Source organism: Python bivittatus, unplaced genomic scaffold (assembly GCF_059951505.1).
Source record: "Python bivittatus isolate LINGU-HERP-01145 unplaced genomic scaffold, Pbiv_v1 ctg000440_np1212, whole genome shotgun sequence".
NCBI classification, from domain to species: Eukaryota; Metazoa; Chordata; class Lepidosauria; order Squamata; family Pythonidae; genus Python; species Python bivittatus.
In genome coordinates, this window is record NW_028277063.1 from 7,577,676 (window position 1) to 7,597,073 (window position 19,398).

The window sequence follows — 19,398 nt, forward strand, 5'->3', positions numbered from 1 at the left end:
TCTATAGCATCTGCCTTTCCTTACTTTTTTAAAATGCATATCAATATTCTTTCTTTTTTGTGTTCTGGAAAACTAACTATCCACTAAAGTATGAACTGAAACAATAGAGGTGTGAAAAAAAACCCACCTTCTTTTTAAACAAATGACAGCAGTAATCTCTGGGCTCATAGCCAGCACAGCCAGAGCCCTGATAATAGATTGACAAAGATTCATAGAGGAGATAAAAGAGGTGCCTCAACAGTCATGAATAATTACATTTCATTTCAAGACAGCTAAAGCCCCCAACTCTATATTGGTAATATGATAATCAATCAGACCTAGCCTGGAGACTGGGGCTCCATCCTGATTTCAACTCTATTTGACATTTTTTCAAAACCAAAATATAGACATTCCTTTCAATATTAAGATGAGGTGGAACTTTTTCATGCTTCACTTCCTCAAAATGCCAGTCTGCCACTTGTTCTCTGCCTTCTACTTCGTTCTTCAGAGTCAGCTTGACTGAAATGCAATGCTAAGTGGCATCGTTAATCCAGTAACATTCTTATTTCTATAGAATTCTGATTCTTATAAACAACACATTGAAAGATAAAAATCAAAACCTTAACTAAGAAAACCTGCTTTTAAAAATTTTAACATTTATACATCACATGCATTCATTCATGACTGACTGACTTAATTTATTTATTTATTTATTTATTTATTTATTTATTTCTGACTGCTGGCCTTATGGATGCAACAAATATAGATAGAGCCCCTTTTTAAGCTCCTATTGCTCAGAGAAGTGAGGTGCAAGACTGAAAACAGGGAAGTCCACCCCACTCAAGGATGATCCAAGGTTAGCTATTTTGTGTGTCTTTCAGGGTTAGTAACTTGTGCTTATGGTGGACAGTTGCAAGAAGAGAGTTGAGCCTAAGGTTTAAGATGTAAAAACTGATTATCCTTTCACCTGGGAACTTTATGGCACAGTTCTGGGCCCATCTGAAACTGGGATCTCTACTATTTTTGAAACCCTGTCCAAATAGAATCCCTGCTTTGTTAAAAGCAAAAAAAAAAAAAAAAAAAAGGGAGGAAAGCACAACCCCCAAAATGTCTTTAACAGAAACCAAAAATGGACATTGGATTTGACCATATCCAGAATATTTTTTGTGCATGACTGGGAATTGTGCAAGCTGTAGTGTCTACATATTTGGAGGTAACCATGTTGGGCAAGGATGATCTAAGTATTTCCAACATCTTCTTTTTGCTGTTGAATATTTCAGGTCTACAGGTCTTCTTTCTAACTAAGTTGGAGAGGAAAGTTCATTCAAAGGTGAAGAAAACATGTTTTCCTCAAGTATTGTGGGGATTGAAGGAGTAAATATCTTACTGGTTAATTATCTCTAAACTGGTAATTAATACTTCTCTTGGTTCCATCCCCTTTGGATGTTTGGTTTCCAAATACAAAGGAAAGTGAACAATTTTAAAAACACAGATACCTATCTGAAGTGCAAAAAGGAAGGAAAATAGATGTTGATCTTTCAGATAGATTTATGATAGGTTCTTCTTTTCTAAGGCCCACTCCTATGAATAGTTTTTTTTTTTTTATCATAAGGTCTAATTAAATTTCTGTCAAGTAGATTTCTGTCAATTAAATAAGAATCCGAATGCAGAAGCAAGATTTGATTTGTGCCAAAGATGGTGCTTGTAGTACTTTTGTTGGTAGCACTGTTCTCTCCAAAAGTATGCAAGGCTTATAATGCGAAATGTAACATTCATACTCCCCATAAGCCACAGCATACGTATCATGAATCGGGAGACATTATAATTGGTGGCACAGTATCTCTAGCAACTTTCTTGGAGAATGCTATAAGTTTCAGTGAAGAGCCCCCACCATCATTGCAGGAAGACCTTATGTAAGAACTTTTATTTTCATATATTTTCTTAAAAGATTTAGCAGTCGTAAAGCTGCAGCCTAAAGAAAGATTAATTAGCTTAATGTAGAAAGTCTTCATAGAATAATAGAACTGAAGAAATGGAGTTTCTTCTTCCAGACATTGTGGGGAGTGAATGGAATGTGCCACATCTTAGACTGTGCAAACTCTCAGTGCATTATGGAACTCAGTAAAGCTTAATTCTAGGTAAAGTGACATGATCTCCTTACTTGTCTAATTACATTTTCATAGTCTTCTAATTTTCCATGTTTTCTTTCAATAGTTCTATATTAGACCATTTTTACTCAGCCTCATCTGATATCTCACTTTCTGACTTAGTTCCTTCACCTTTTATTTCTTTACTCAATTGATTTGCATTATGTATGTGAAGGACCTGTTTGATTCTATATGTGACAGTAACTTCTTTTTTCTTTTTTTTAATGGATTATGTTTGACCATATTTGAGGTACAACAAATAAGGAAACATGATAAGGTCCTTGTTTTCTTTTTATTATCTTTCGTATTATATTGTTGTAAATCTTAAGATGTTATATTGTTTCAATGCAGTAATATTGGTATAGTATTGCTTGAGGATTATTAACACTCTAATATTTAGAAAACTTGAACTATTGACTATAAGACACTCACATCCATTTCTTCAGAGATACCATATTAAATCCTAAGATACTAGGTTGTAATATAATAAATTATTTAATGGAAAAGAATGTATAAGAATACTCCTTTATTGTATTGTATTGATGCCTGTTATTGATTTATTTTATTTAGAAATCATCTTAGCCATAGAACTGTAGAGGTCTTTGCAGAAATAAAACTTTGGGGCATAAGACAGTGGGCTAAACCATCTATCATCAAAACCCTCAAGAACTAAGAAATGGATCAGATTTATCTAACATTATAAAGGTGTGCTCTGGAGCCTGCAAACGTTTCTAATTGATACGTTTTATCAAGAAAATAGGGAATTAAATTGTTATATTCCTCATTTCTGCTCTGTCAGTATTTCCTCACTCAGGTAATCTAATGACTTTTGGAAAGCTATGTAAATATTATGAAGATACAGTTATAAGAAAGAGGCAAAACTAGATTGGTTTTGGTTCTTTTGCTTTCCTTTCAGGAATGCTATAAATATTTTCACATAGAACTTATTTTCTATTGTAGTTTACTGCCTAAGAATTACCAACACATCCTGGCCTTGGTATTTGCAGTGAAGGAGATCAATGAAAATCCTCATCTCTTACCCAATCTCACCCTGGGTTTCCACATCTACGACAGTTACCGCAGTGCACAGAAGACCTGCCACGCGACAATGTTCCTCCTTTACAACATGGAGAACTTTGTTCCTAACTACATCTGTGGCATCCAGAATAATCTGACAGCAGTGATTGGGGGACTCGACTCCAAAATCTCCATTGAAATTGCAAATATCTTGGACATCTACAAGGTTCCACAGGTAGAGTGTATCAGCCTAGGACTATGTCTAACTCTTGGAGCACAATATTATTTCTTTCTTCTCTGCATCTTCAAGATTTTTTAAAATCTGTAAATCAGAGAAAGCCAATGAAAAATTTATTAACAGTATTTCCACATTATATGTTTCCTCAGTACTTTTTAAAAAAAAGATTAAGGCAATTTCTACTATTTAAGCCCAAAGAAAGGAAGCGCAAATCATAGTACCAATGAAAAGCATTGTTTGATTTACTGAAATGTAATGATTTCCACAGGAGCAGCAGTTTAAATCTTGTGCAGCATCTTTTGTAGCATCTTAACGGCTAAGATAAGATAATTGATTAATGTTGGTTCTCTAGACACAAACTGTTAGAGGATAGGAAAGCCAAAGGGAGAGGGAAGCAGAGGAGTTGCCACACTCGCTGCTCTGAAAATGCAGTTGGGAGACCAGTTTGCATTCTGCCTTTTCCTCTAGAGAAAGAGAAAGAGAAAGAGAAAGAGACAAAACTGATGAATGAATGAAAAAGGAACACAGAGGTGCAGCAAAGTGAATGGCTATTTTTAAAAAATTATTCATTTATGCAAATTTGCAAATTAACCTGAGTATAATGCATAGATTCCTAAATTGGAAGCTCATTTATCATTAGAATAAATATATTTTCCCATCCATTCATATTAATCAAGGGCATTTCCTTAAATCTCATTGAACAATCTGCTTCCATTACTAACAGGGTGCAAGGTATAATAACACCTTTTCATCATTTTTTTTGCCAACGACACCATCACCATTTTCCTGAGACACTGCTTAAATGAGTAAAATTGTACAATGGTGCATGAGGAATTATTTCTCAGCTGTAAAGATTAGACTAATGCACAAGATCAGATTAATTCACAATTTGGGGCTTATAGCTTCCTTCCCCCTTTCCTAGCTTTAGAGCCTTCTCCACAGAGCTAGGTCTTCGTGTATTGTGTCTGAAGTAGGATAATTTGAGCCTAGTCATTTATGCCTCCAGTGAGAATTCTGAGTTGATTTGTTCAAAGTATAAAAGAAAGTCATACTCCACCTGATTCCATAGCTTCTGAGAAAGCCACATGAAAGCATTTCATAAGTAACATTGAAAAAGAATCATGAACATTGTTAAAACAGCCCTGAGGGGCAAGTACCTCAGAGTCCTGAAATCTATTGAAATAGCAACATCTCTGTAGTCTTACTGATCTTCGAGACTGAAAGGGCATTTGGGAAGTTTTTCTCTTAGAAATAACTGATAACTTAGTTTTCTCTTTCTCTCTTTTATTAATAATGAATAGCCTTTATTACAGTCGCTGACCACATTATATACTGTACAGTTGGACCATTAAAATGATAAAACTTAAATAATAAAAAATTTCTATAAAATAGAAGAAAATAAAATACAGAGTATATGATAATAGGGAGACAATAAAAAAAAACAACGTACAGGAATCCAGGAAATAAAATACTTATGCATGTACTGTAGGTATTATGTGCAAGCCACAATTGACCAAGCTATGTTAAGTAACAGAGGTCAACGTCTATAGGCTTATCTGGTGATAACCATGGCAAATATGAGATTGCAACTTGAAATGAAACGGGAGGAAATAAGAAATAATATGTATTGTTATTACATATATATCTGTATAAATTAGCATTATCTAGGTGATTCATACATATGAAAATTAGAATTCGTTTGGAGAAAGAGTAGTTATATGTTCTCTACATTAATGGTGATCATAGGAAAACAAGAGATAAGCTTGAGAGATAATTATGAAACCTTCTGAATAAAAGCGATCCAGGGGGGAATAATCCTATTAAGTGACACGAATTTTATATCTGAATTGTTTTAAGAGACATTCAGGGTTGGTAAACAAAAAAGCAGATTTTACGTCGAAAAATAAATAAATAAATGCACAGACAAACAAATAGCTAATAGAAGAGAATATACTGTATGTAGCTCAGGGTTGAACTGTGCAGTCCTTGGAGTTGTCTGAGCTTGGTTCTTTTCTTGCAAACATTTCGTTACCTGGCTAGGTAACATCTTGAGTGCAGAATGGAGTGGGGTTTGCTCTCTGTTAATATACAGTGGCTTGCCCTACAGTGTTCATGTTAGTTCCTTGATTAGTGTATTATATGTCTGGTGATAATCTTAGTGTTAATCTCTGTTTATCTGGGTGATAATTGCTGGTGAGGAGATATACTATTCTCTTGTTTCCTTTTTGTTGCCTCTTTTGAATAGTGTGTAGATGTTGTTTATCTCTATGTGTCTGTTGACGGCTGCCTTGTCTGATTACCAAGCTTCCAGGAATTCCCTTGCATTTTTGGATTTAGCTTGGTCTAAGATGCTGACAGCCTGTCCGTGTGTTGTGAAATTAAGGAGTTTTCATCATGTTTTCTGACTGCTAGTTGGCGTTCATGGATGCACTCTGCTAGCCTTCTGCCTGTCTGTCCTACATAGTGGTTGTTGCAGTCCTTACACTGTATGTTGTAGATGACTCCTGTTTTTTTCTTCTTGTGCTTCTGGGTCTATTGGTTTACTTAAGATATTTTGGAGTGATTTTGTTGGCTTGTGTGCTTCAGGGATGCCATGTGATTGTAATAGTCTATTGGTTGTTTCTGAGATGTTTCTGATGTATGGCAGATGTTTCTGAGACGTTTCTAAAGTATGGCAGTGTTATCCTTTTCGTAGCTTGTGTTAGTTGTGTTGTAGTAGATTGAGCGGTCAGGCAATTTTTGATAAAGTTGCATGGATATCCGTTTTGTTGGAAGGTATTGTATAGGTCTGTTTACTTTTTCTGCTGTTCTGGGTTGCTGCAGTGCATTTCTGCTAATTTGAATAATGTTCTTACGCAGCTCCTCTTGTGGGAGGTTGAGTTGTTACTTTGGTAATTGTCAGGTTCAGCCCAAAGAACTCCACGAGACAGTGCAGATACAGTTCTGTTGTGTTTATTAGCTTCCACCTCAAGACAGAAATCTCTCCAGACTGAATTTAACTTCCCAAGCCAGCAAGCCAAAACACCGTGAATTCCTTAGGGTGGTGCCAGTCTCATCTTCTTAAACTTCCCATGCTCCTGTTGGGGGTTAAGGGAATGCTTATCTCCCCGAGCGTGGCCTTCACCCAACCATTCCTTCACAGTAATGGAGTACCAACACCAACCCAATATAGAAATTAGACAATCTGATCAAGAGAACGCTTAATGACCTGACCAAGAAGGGCCATATCACAAAAGAAGAACTGTGGAAGATGAAAAGCAGTGGACCCATTTGTTTGCAAGAAAACAACCAAGCTCAGAGAACCCCAAGGACTCCACAAATAAATATCTATTTTTCCTCAGTTTCGTGAGGTAATTGTAAAGAGTGATTTTAAACAATTAGAAAAAAATAGTTAAGTTCCACACTCAGACCTAAACTAATTACAGGGTTATAGTCCAGAAAGTATTATCAGTCCTCTTTGATTAGCAGCAGATAATACAATGGAATAATGTCAATTGTGTTCTTTGATTTAAGAAATGAAGTGCAAGGAAAGCTAGAAACAATTAAATGTGAAGGTCGTCCCCTCCTTTCTCTGTCTCTCTCCCTCTTTTTTCTTTTTTCACCCTTAAACCTACTTCAGCTTGTCTATGGCTCTGCTCCAGTCATGAATTATAAAACCCCAGGCCTTTCCTTCTTCCAAATGAGTCCCATGGAAAGAATTCAGTATGAAGGGATTCTGTCTTTGTTTCTACATTTCAAGTGGACATGGATTGGAGTTGGCGTAATGGATAATGATAATGGAGAAAGACTTCTAGATATGATTGTTCCATTATTTTCTAAGCATGGCATTTGTATTACATCAATAGAGAGAATTTCCTATATACGGTCAGTTAATGAATTGTCTTCTATATTTGAACAAGGTACAAGAATACATGATAAAATCATGGAAAGCAAAAGCAATGTTATACTTTACTATGGAGAGTCCAATGCCTTGATTTTCCTGAGATGGTTACCATATCTGTCCAAAAAAAAATATCATACAGAAACAGTAAAAGGGAAAGTATGGATATTGACATCTCAAGCAGAACTTGCATCAACTATCTATCAAAAGGATTGGGATACACAAATAATCCATGGGGCTCTGTCATTCACAATTCACACCAACAACCCACCAGGATTTAAATCTTTTCTTGAAAGCAGAAATCCTCTTAACCCAAAAGGAGATGGTTTTATCATAGACTTCTGGCAACATGCCTTCAATTGTATATTTCAAACCTCAGGGTTTGACAAGGTGGTTGGAGATCTCTGCACTGGGAGAGAGAATATGGAAAACCTTCCTAAAATTATTTTTGAAATGGGCATGATTGGTCACAGTTACAGCATCTATAATTCTGTCTATGCTGTGGCCTATGCTTTACATACCATGCTGTCATCTAGATTTCGACACAGACGAAGAGTAGATGAAAGGAGCTTGAACATTCACAATCAAGTTGCCTGGCAGGTAAACAGGGAGACCATCCTCAGGTAATCAGCAACTGCAGAACATGTTATCAAGGAAACTGTAAGCCATCCTTGGTTCCATTTCCATTACTGTTTCATGCCAATGGTAATGATACAAAATGTTGTTTCAATCAAGATCTGATTTCCATATATCTGCTCTGCATACTAGAATTTCCCCCCCAAAGGTACAACTATCTCTTTCTAAACCTCTGCCTTTCTCTTTGCATTTTAGGTGCATCACTTCTTGAAAGGGCTTTCATTTAACAATAGTGCTGGGGATGAGGTTTCTCTTGATGACAATGGAGAATTACTAGCGGGTCTGGATGTCATGAACTGGATTGTGTTTTCAAACCAATCCTTTGTTAGAGTGAAAGTTGGGAAGGTAGTTTCTGGAGTTCCCACACACCAAACTTTCACCATTAATAGAGATATCATTACTTGGCACAGCTGGTTTAACCAGGTAACATTCAAAGTCAAGGCACTTTTAAAAGCTTCTCTTTTTTCACCAGCCATGAAGTCCTTTATCACATGCAAGAAATAATAATTATTTATTTATTTATTTATTTTACAGCCAAAAGGCCCCAAAACAAATACAAATATAATATGGACTTGACACTAAATAAAACAATTTAACAAATAAAATATATAATAAATATTACAGGATACATTTAAAGGCCCAATTCATTAATTTGTTATTAAAACCTTTTTTTATATATATAGCCATAGTTAAAAATCTGACTGTTGCTGCTGTGATTTCAGGATTTTAATCTGCAAGTAATATAATAATTCTGGAAAGATAACTCTCTAGGTGCTGCAAATTGAGCCCATTCATAGACTAAGAAAAGGGGTATCTCAAACAATGCCCAAGTCATTCACTCAAGAGTGCCATTGTTTCTTCTCCTTTCTGGATTAGTCTCAGCCTCTTTCAGCGTGTAGTGAGAGTTGCCGTCCTGGTTCCAGCAAGAAAGTGAAGGAAGGGGAACCCTTTTGCTGCTATGAGTGTGTCCTGTGTGCAGATGGGAAGATTTCAGAGAAGGAGGGTAAGAAATTTGCTGCTTGGAGTTAGCACAGAAAATGGGGCACTCTAGAGTAACGTGGAAGAGCCATTTGTAACCAGGGTACTTTCCTTTTATAATTCTAAAAGTGCTGATGGAGGTCAAAATGTGAATATAGAGCCTGGAGGTTGGCCATTCCTATTACTGTATATCCCAAATATAAAAACTTTCCAATTTGGGTCTGCCCTTATTTATCACTCAGATTAGCAAACATTGTTGTGTCTAGAAAAGTGAGAATTCCAAATCATTCTTAGAAACGTCACTCTTTTCTCTTTAGATATGAAAGGCATCACTTATGCTTTGATTAGGACAGAAATACTTTTTATATTACATTTTGTTTAGAATCTGTGGTAGTGATTTGGTGTTTTAAGAAATACAGATATTGAAAGACATGAATTCGAGACACTGTCCACAGTTATCTGGGGAACATGATTTTACTGACATTCCATTATGTATATCAGAATTGAACCCTATCACAGTACATCACACCAGCATCATCAACAATATCAGCACTGAACAGAAGCTACGTTTCGACTGGATTTGTCATTTTTGTCCACCTATCAAGTCCTTCCCAACTACCTGGGAAAGGCAGATGTTGTTTGAAGGTGTTAATATCATTGCAGGATGTAAGCTGTTTGAAGTAAAGCTGTCTTTTGCAATTGAGTGATGGTGATTTTGTCAATGCCGATGGTCTTCAAGCATCGGTGCTCCAGATGTTTTAGATTGCACCTAAGGCACCTATTACTACTGGTACTACTTTTCCTTTCTTTTGCCATAGGCATTCTACTTCTCTCTGCAGGTCTTAATATCGTATCATTTTCTCCAGTTCTTTCTCTTCTATTCTGTTGCCTCCAGGTATTGCAATGTCCGCTATCCATACTTTTTGGTCTTTCTTACCAACAGCTGTTAAGTCTTGAGTGTTGTATGGGAGTTGCTTGTCTGTTCATATTTTAAAGTCCCAGAGCACTTTAGCTCCTTCATTGTCCATTCCTTTGCCTGTTTTGTGCTCTCACCAGTTCCAGCTTGCAGGCAAATGGTATTTCTTGCAGATATTCCAATGCCCCATTGTTGCTACTTTGTCATGCTGTTGTTTGTAGTCAGTCTGTGTGATCTTCTTGCAGCAGTTGACTTGGTGGTCCACTGTTTCTTCAGCTTCTTTGCAGAGGCAGCATTTGCTGTCTGTTACTGTCTTCTCAATTCTGGCTTTGTGTGCATTTGTTGGTAAGGCTTGGTGTTATGCAGCCAGAATGAGCTCCCCTCTCTCTTTCTTCAACTTCCTTGCTCTTAGCCATTGCCAGGTCTTTTTGTTTTTTGCTTTGCCTGCTAGGCTTTTTTTTTTTTTCCTGGTGTACTGGCCATGTAATACTTTGCCTTGATATGTCTCTTTTCTTTTCTTCATTTGGTCTTATAGGCTAGTTTGGTTTCTCAGGTATTCAGTAAGTCTTCATGGCATACTAGCTTCAGTGCATCTTCCTCAGTGTCCTTCAGATATTCTTCCATTGCCCTTTTTTCTTCTTCAGCTGTCTGGTGTACTTGCAACATTCCATGCCCACCTACGCTTCTTGGTAAGTAGAGTTTGTCAGCGTCACTGTGTGGATGAAGGGAATGTTTCATTCTGGTCTTCCTATCCAGGGCTTCTAATTCAGCTTTAGTCCAGTGCACTATTCCAGCTGTATATCTAATGACTGGAATTGACCAGGTCTTAATTGTCTTGATGGCATTTCTGCCACTGAATTTGGACTTTAAGATCTTCTTCACTCTTTTGATGTATTCACTCCTAACCTTCTTCTTGACAAGTGTGCTTGATGTTGTCAGCCTGCAGGATGCCCTGGTATTTGTAATGATCTTCTTCATCCAGACTTTTAATGTTATTTTCACTGGGGATCTTGATTCCTTCAGTTCTCACTATTTTTCCCCTGTTGATGGTCAGGGGGGCACATTTGTCCAGTCCAAACCCCATTGCAATATCTTCGATGTATATTTGGACCATGTTGAGCAGTGATTCCTTTTCAGATAGAGTTTTTCCATACAGTTTCAGATCATCCATGTAATGGAAGCGGGATAACGTCACTGATGTTTTTGGTGTTTGATAGCATGTCCTGACTTGTTCAGTACTGTTAACAGAGGAATCAGTGCAATGACAAACAGGAATGGTGATAGTGAGTCTCCTTGAAAGATTCCTCTCTTGGTGTTAACCTCTCCCATTCTATCAACATTGACCAGCAACTGTGTCTTCCATTGTGCCATTGATCTTTGCACAAAGCCTCTGATGTTTCTACTGACTCCTTTTATTTCTAGGGACTTGGTTATCGAGGGATGTGGCAAGGGGTCGAATGCCTTCTTGTAGTCAATCTTTTAGCTTGCTTGCATCTGATCTTAGCACGCTGGTCGTATTTCCTAATCTTACACTTTGGTGGTGCACTGGTTGGTTTTTTCTTTTTTGTTTGTTGATTTCCATCCAAGGTATTCCGTTATAACTACAGCTGTGCTTATATCAGGTGGTGTGTTTCTTCAACTGAGCTGATGCTTAAATTTGGTATTAAAGTATTGGCATCATTTAATACTTGTGCAGGAACCTGTATTCTCTTGTTTTTTTGCTGTTCTAGATGCTCAGTTACTGTACTTTTGAAATGTGCAGTGCATTATGGAAAGGTTCCTAAGATGAAGACCACATTGTCTGTTAATTTTTTCAGATAGTAAAGAATGCTACACTTGCAAAGATGGAAGCTATCCAAACACTAATCAGGATTCCTGCAATCTTAAGACTGTCATCTTTTTGTCCTATGAAGAACCTCTGGGGATCAGTTTAGCCTTCTTTGCTCTTTTCTTTTCTTTGCTATCAGCCTTTGTGCTTGGAATCTTTGTGAGGAAACACAACACTCCCATTGTGGTAGCCAATAACCGAGACCTCACCTACGTTCTCCTCACCTCCCTTCAGCTCTGCTTCCTTTCGGCACTCCTCTTCATTGGCCGTCCCAACACGGTGATCTGTCTCCTCCGCCAAGCTGCTTTTGGCATCTCCTTCTCCGTGGCTGTTTCTTCAGTGTTGGCAAAAACGGTCACTGTGGTTCTGGCTTTCCTGGCCACCAAGCCAGGATCCAGGATGAGAATGTTTGTGGGAAAAAGACTCTCCAACTCCCTGTTCATTTCCTGCTCTCTTCTTCAAACAGCCATTTGTATGTCATGGCTGGCAACCTCTCCCCCATTCCCAGAGTTTGACATGCACTCAGTGGTGGAAGAAATTGTCCTGCAGTGCAATCAGGGATCTGAGGCCATGTTCTATTGTGTCCTCACCTACATGGGCTTCTTGGCTACTGTTAGTTTCATAGTTGCATTCTTGGCCAGGAAGTTACCTGACACTTTCAACGAAGCCAAGTTCATCACGTTCAGCATGTTGGTCTTCTGCAGCGTGTGGCTCTCCTTTGTTCCAACATATCTGAGCACTAAAGGGAAATACACAGTGGCTGTGGAGATATTTTCTATCTTAACCTCTAGTGCTGGTTTGTTGGGCTGCATCTTTTTTCCCAAATGTTATATAATTTTGTTCAAGCCCAACCTTAACCACAGGGAACACCTAATGAATCGGAAAAAGGAATGAGTTTAACTGAGAGTGCCGTTTGGTATAAGTTATGAAGAGAAAATGTCACTGTAATAATAAAAAATATTTTTCATTTTTGCTTTCCACTGTGGATGGTGATTTCAAAATGTAATCTGAAGCCATCCATCCTTGAGTCTTAATAGCTGATGGTGGTGTTCTGCTTGAAGTCTTTGATCTCCTTCACTTTTAGTAATAACTTTCTACTGTTCATATTTGAGATGAAGGGGCGAAAACAGTCCCAGTGTTTCAAATATGAAATCATTAATGGATCAATTTAGGTATTGGGCAGAGTCCAGCAAACCCTGGAAAATTCAAATTCCCAAGATCCATTCAGGTCAGAAAGATTTCCCCCTCTTTCTCTCCAGTAAGCTTTTAAAAGAGAAAAGCTTTTAAACAAATGCCTTTGTTTCATTTTGTATTTGATATCCCTTATTTTATAGGTCCTGATGTTGGACCCAAAATGGGGGTTTTGCCCAGAGACAACTGCCAGTAACTTCACCGGACACGAGAAACCTTTTAGAGCAAAGTTCCTTTATTGGTGCGCAGCAGTAAAGGGGACACCTCTATGAAAAGAGGCTCCCCGAACATAAAGAAATCAGAGTTTGTATACATTTTGCTTTAAGGAGGTATAACATTTAGAGATTAATGAATGTTCAGGAAGTTCTCCATCACCTTAGCTGGGATTTCCCTTTAATCTCTTCTGTGCTGTGGACCCATCCCCATATCTTTTAATTTCTCAGGAGATGTCAGCTACAGGTGTTTACATTTAATAGATTACTAAGGTTAGATATAGGCTAACTGTGAAGGGTCAGCTATGGGTGAATACATCCTTGCCCTGAGAAGGGTTCCTAAGTTCAACTATAGGTTAATAGGGAAAGATTAACTACAGGTTAAAGCTAGGCAAGGAGTTAATCCTTGCTGTCCTGCAAGAATCACAGGTATGGTATTTTTCTATTCCATGCTCCTCACTGAGCCAGAGCTGGAAGGTTTTTGGCTTCATAATACAGGAAAACAGGCTTATATTAAATAAAAAAAGTGATTGTAGATTCAGAATCCTTGTAACTGTGTGAGAGTTCTGTCATTGGTTATGGATGGCATTGTACTAAGCCAACCTTGCAATTTGCAGGTTCTCCTGGATTTATGTGGAGGAATCTTTCTTGATGATGATAGCCAGGTCAGTAAAGAGACTTGACAAAATTTAGTAGAACTCTCTTTCATTCATATAAGCTACAGTAATAGAATCTTGGAAGCCTAACCACATTTTCCCTCCCTCCCTCCCTCCCTCCCTCCCTCCCTCCCTCCCTCCCTCCCTTTTGGACCCAAAAGAGTGCAGGTAAAGACAGTCAATGTTTCTTTCTAATGTTTTCTTCCTGTGCTGGCCTTAAACCATGTTTTCATAATGGCCATCACATATCCTCAACAAGGTCCTTTTTATGATTCTCTACACATCATTTCAGCTCAACTTATTTCACAGGATTTTTGTTGTGAAAAAAAATGACAGTGAAGGGCATAGTGTATGCTGTCTTTTGTCCCTGACAGAAGCAGGGATACAAGTCTGTTAAATGAGTACAATAAAATGAAAATAAAAATAAAAGGGCTTCATAAGATGTCAAAACTTGGTAAAATTGTGCCTTTCTGAATGGAAAAGTAAAAGTGGTGACCTTTCACCTGCTAAGCAAGAGGAAGATGCCATGTGGTGGCTTTTATGGTCATTGTTGTTGTTATTATTTAATAAAATATAATTATTATAGAAGGTTACACCCCTGGCCCTGCAGGAACGTGACTCACAGGAGAAACAGCTCCCCCCCCCTCTCCTTTCACTGGACAAGTCAAAGGATGCTCCACCTGCTAGAGAGTCGCAGTCCCTGTTTGCCAGGGATCCACATTTTACTGCCCATGCTACACTGACTCTTCAAATCTCCCTGCCAGAAGTATCAGCTCCCCTGCCCTCTCGTGAGAACAAAGGCTTGATGGACAAACAGATGGCAGAGAAGGGAGAGCAGGAACGTGATGCTACCCCACTTTCCTCCCCACAACAGGAGACACAATTACAACCATCTCAACCTACAACTAATATGAGGCTACTGCCCCTGCCAAAATTACCCTCCCAGCCTCTCGTTTGCAGGGCATCCGCTTGACATCCAAGTGATCAGCAAAAGGTCACCCTTCTAACCTGGAATGTGGCTGGATGGTTTGCATCTACCAGAGATCCTCTCCCACCATGACCTCATATTTATTCAGGAAACATGGACTGCTGATGAACTTCTATTAAATGGATTTCATTCATTCTCATTTGCGGCAGAACCAGGGGTGAAGCACTGAAGAGCGAAGGGGGCCTGGGGGTCCTAGTCTCCTGTATGCTATGTGCCTGTTGATAATAAATGCCCACATGCTCCCAATGAGGCCGAATCCCCAGATCAGAGTCTTGTGGGCTAAATTGGAAACTTACGTGCTGACCTTATACTGCTGAATTCAAACACATTTCTAGTCCTAGGAGGGGACCTCAATGCTAGATTGGGCCATAAGGACCACACCCTCTACACACAGCACAAATATCTCCCTCCCGATTCTGAAGATGATGGATTCCTCCTTACCCGCTGCTCAAAAATCAGAAATCAAACTTCCAGGTCTCTGCTTGGCTCAAACAATCTTTGGGTTAAACCTCCACATTCTAAATTATGCCCTTGAAAGTGACCATCCAGCTGAATTCACCTATCTATCTGGCTTTAGAATGAGTGCTATTGACTATATAGTTGTCTCTGGGGATCTTCTCCCTTATGCCAAGGCCCTAGAAGTTATGCCTAAGTTTGACAGTGATCATTTCCCAGTCCTGCTCCAGTTAAATGTCTTCATTCAAGAAACACATACTGAGGACTGTTACCAACCCTTTCTAATGTCGGGAGAAAGAACTTACTGCCGAGCCAAGTGGACCTCCTCATCTAAATCAAATGATAACTGAGCTACACATACGCAGATCACATACAGAGCTTTAGTCTGTCCTGACTTCAGCTGAGTCTCCTGTTCCACTCTTGGAAAATTGTAACCCCCTTACCCAAGAGCTCCACCAACATCTAACTTGTAGCAACAGCACACCTTTAAAGCAGCACCAGCACCACTCCAAGCCATGGCTTGACAAGGACTGTGTTAGTGCTAAAAAAGCTCTTGCTACCACTTACCAGGCTTTTGTATCCAATACTACATTGACAGCTGCACAAGATCTCCTAGAGCAGAAGAGATACTACAAACAACTGCTGGGATGCAAGAAAAAGGAAGCCAAGAAAAACAAGTAGACATGACTCATTGAAGCACTCAAATCCAATGGCTCAGCCTCTTTCTGGCATATCACATCAAGCTCCCAAAGCAATGTCCATCCATGGTGGACTGTCACATCCCCCCAGGGACCTGAGAGGCATACTTTCGGGAACTCTACATGGACACCTCTGTTGGAAGTGGACCCCCTAGCCAAACTATAGAAAATCTGCCAATGTGAGCACCACTGACTGTGACAGAGATCAAGAATCTTGTTGCTCAAGGAAGGCCAAGGAAGGCCCCAGGAGAAGACCTAATCCCTCCAGAGGCCATTAAAAACAGCTTGGGCTTTTGGGTCCCCACTCTGGCCTCACTCTTCACCTGCATCGACATCTATGGCCCACTCCCCAAGGAAAGGGAGCTTGCGATCATTGTCCCTATATATAAAAAAGGGAAAAAGGATGATTCTGCTTATTATAGACCAATCTGCCTCCTCAACACAATCAGCAAACTCTATGCAAGACATCTACAGTGAAAATTCCAGGACTGGCTAGAAGAAGGACACATACTTGCAGAGGAGCAAGCCGGCTTTAGAGAAGGCCAATCCACCATTGAACAATGTCTAGGTCTCCAACATCTCATTGAAAAATGCTCCTCCTGCAACACAACCTCCCTTTATGTCACTTTTGTAGATTTAAAAGCAGCTTTTGATTCCATATCCAAAACTAAACTATGGGAAAAACTGGAGTCCTCCTTGATTGACTGATGTTTACTTCATTTAATATGTGTGCTTCAGGAAGGGACCTCACTCAAAGTAAGATGTAACCACCAGGGCCATCTCACCAACACCATTGGAACTGAGATAGGCATCAAGCAAGGCTGGATTTTGGCCCTACTCTTATTAAATTTATATATCAACTCCATGGTGGGTTCAACATGAACTTTCAGTTCCCAAAACTTGCTGGAAGAAACATCTCTGTTCAACTCTAAGCAGATGATGCAGCAGTTCTTTCAAGAATATCTATTAGTCTTAAAAGAGCACTGAGAGCCATGGTTTGACGGGGACTGTGTTAATGCTGAAAAAGCTCTTGCTACCATTTACCAGGTTTTCTATCCAATACTAAGAACACTAACACAGTACTGCAAGGAAGATCAGTTAGAACTCAATTATCAGAAAACTAAAATCATGGCATTTGGCAAAGGCCCAAGAGCCACTCCCGGAGCATAGACGGCCACAAGATTTGAGTAGGTCTCCTGTTTCAAATACTTAGGGGTAGTCCTTCATTCTGCTGGCAGCAGGAAAGCCCATGGGGACTATGTTGCTGAAAATGCACAGAGGAGCTCATCTGCCATCCTTATATTCCTCAAGACAAGAGGTGGCCACTATATTCCAGCAGTATTCAAATTATTTGAAGCTAAGCCAATAGTACAACTTCTCTATGGTGCCCAGCTGGGCCCCTTCTCCAATTTTGCACCATTAGAACCTGTACAATCCAAATTTCTAAGATCGGCCCTTCAAGTCCCAAAATGCGTCACTAGTGCCACCCTGAAACTAGAGACAGGCCTCATGAAAGTGGAGGCTAGAGTGTGGGTGACCATACTCAACGATTGGCTTAGACTCTCCTTTTTTCCTCTTGGCCTTGCCCCATTAACTATGAGGGATGATTTTCAGTCCACATGGAAGCAGGCCATAGCAACTAAAATCTCATCCTTGGGCTTCTCTCCACGTCTTCTACTCAGGACAGGATATGACCAGGTCAAAGCATTTATCGAACAGCATGTAGCAGACACAGAGCACCAACTGGATCTAGCCAGGTCCCCAACCTTTACTGTCAGTGAATCCAACAGGCACTCTGCCTCCTCTATGGCATACGTAACTAAACTTGAATTACCTAAACACCGGAGGGCCTTTATTCTGACGCAATGCCTTGCCCTCCCCTTAGCTGTCCTTGAAGGACGATACAGGAAGATCCCTTACCCGGAGAGACAATGCCCCTGTGACTCTGGACACGCAGAAACAACAGAGCATGTGCTTTTCGGGTGCCTGTATTACAGAGACATTCATACTAGTCTCATCTCCCCATTACTGTATAAATACCCAGGGCACACAGGACAATTCTACACCTCCCTGCTGCTTTCAGATACCAACCCTGCTACAACATATAATATTGCCAGATTCTGAGCAGCAGTGATTAAAATTTGTCAGATGATGAACTGTGCCATGAACTAATTAAAATGAGCATCCAGTTCATCATACTAGAGTGCTCTCTAATTTTATATAGTCAGCCACATACTAACCTTCATGCCCCCCTACACCCATCTATGGCCCCTACCCCATTTTAGATTCTTTTAGACTCTTGTTTTTATACATACTTTCTATTTTAATACATATATTTTAATATCTTCTAGATTGTCATAATTTTTCCCTTAGATATATACTTTCTAGTTTCTATCTCTTAGCTTTTTATGAATTTTATATGCTTTTTAAATCAATTCCCACCCTCCTTATGCTGGTCTTTGACCATAATAAAGGTTTGACAGATATAAGATTACAGAAGCTATTCAGTTTGCTCTGATTGAAATAGCATAGAAGTCCTTAAATATATAAGAAGATATATAAATAACTAATTGGAATTACTAACAAAAATACCAGTTCCAAGCTTTCAGATAGATAACACACTCACATGCCTGATTGGGAGGAAGCTCATTTGCTTCTGCTTCCAACACATCTGCCAAGTCAGTATTTTCTGGCATGTCAAGGAGTCAGCAGACTCCCCATGCATGTCTGAAGGGTGAGTGTGGAAAGCCTGGAAACTGGTGCTGTTGACATTCTGGGGACAGAAGGCTCCCAGGGCACATTTGGATTCTGTCTTTGTAGCGAATGGGAACTTGTAAGGAAGCAGTGGCAAGAATGCTGTGTGATCTTTTACTGTCAGTTAAAAGGGTGAAAAAGAGGAATCACTTAGGCTAGATGATCAAACAAGAAAAGGTGGGACAGAATCTACCACAATTGATGGTCCCTGTTCCTGTGTTGAATGAAGACCCTGACAGGTGCAGAAATCACACCCCTCTGATATTATGCCTGAGTCTACATGCCTGACATACGTATCTCCTATCTGAAAGCCATGGTCTCAGATCCATCAATGCCAGGTTTACCTGTAATAAAAGGTATCATGCCAGCTTAGAGTTAGAAGACTGATTAACATCACTAGTTAATCAGATTCAGTCCACCGAAAGGATCAGAAGATCATATGCTCATCTCTAATCAAATCAAATCAAATCTTTATTACCGTTATAGACCAGCATAGTGCATGCCTCTACATTCTTGTCAGAAAAACAGAAATTAGTCAAATGTGCTTGAGTGTGGATTTCTTCTTTCAGAATGTTTCCTCCTATTCTTCTCCATCCTGCATTGGCTTCTAGGACATTTTATAGGAAAAGTCCTGCCGAAGGAATCAGGCAATTAAAAAACGCAGCAGCTCTATAGAACTTTTTAGTGTAAAAAGTATGCTTTTAATTTGCAGTCTTCTTTGAATAAAAATAAATTGCCAACATACAGAGAGGATTAGATATTGATATCCCTTAGTTCTGTAATATGAAGATAAACTACTTCAAGCAATTTATCCTTCGTAGGTA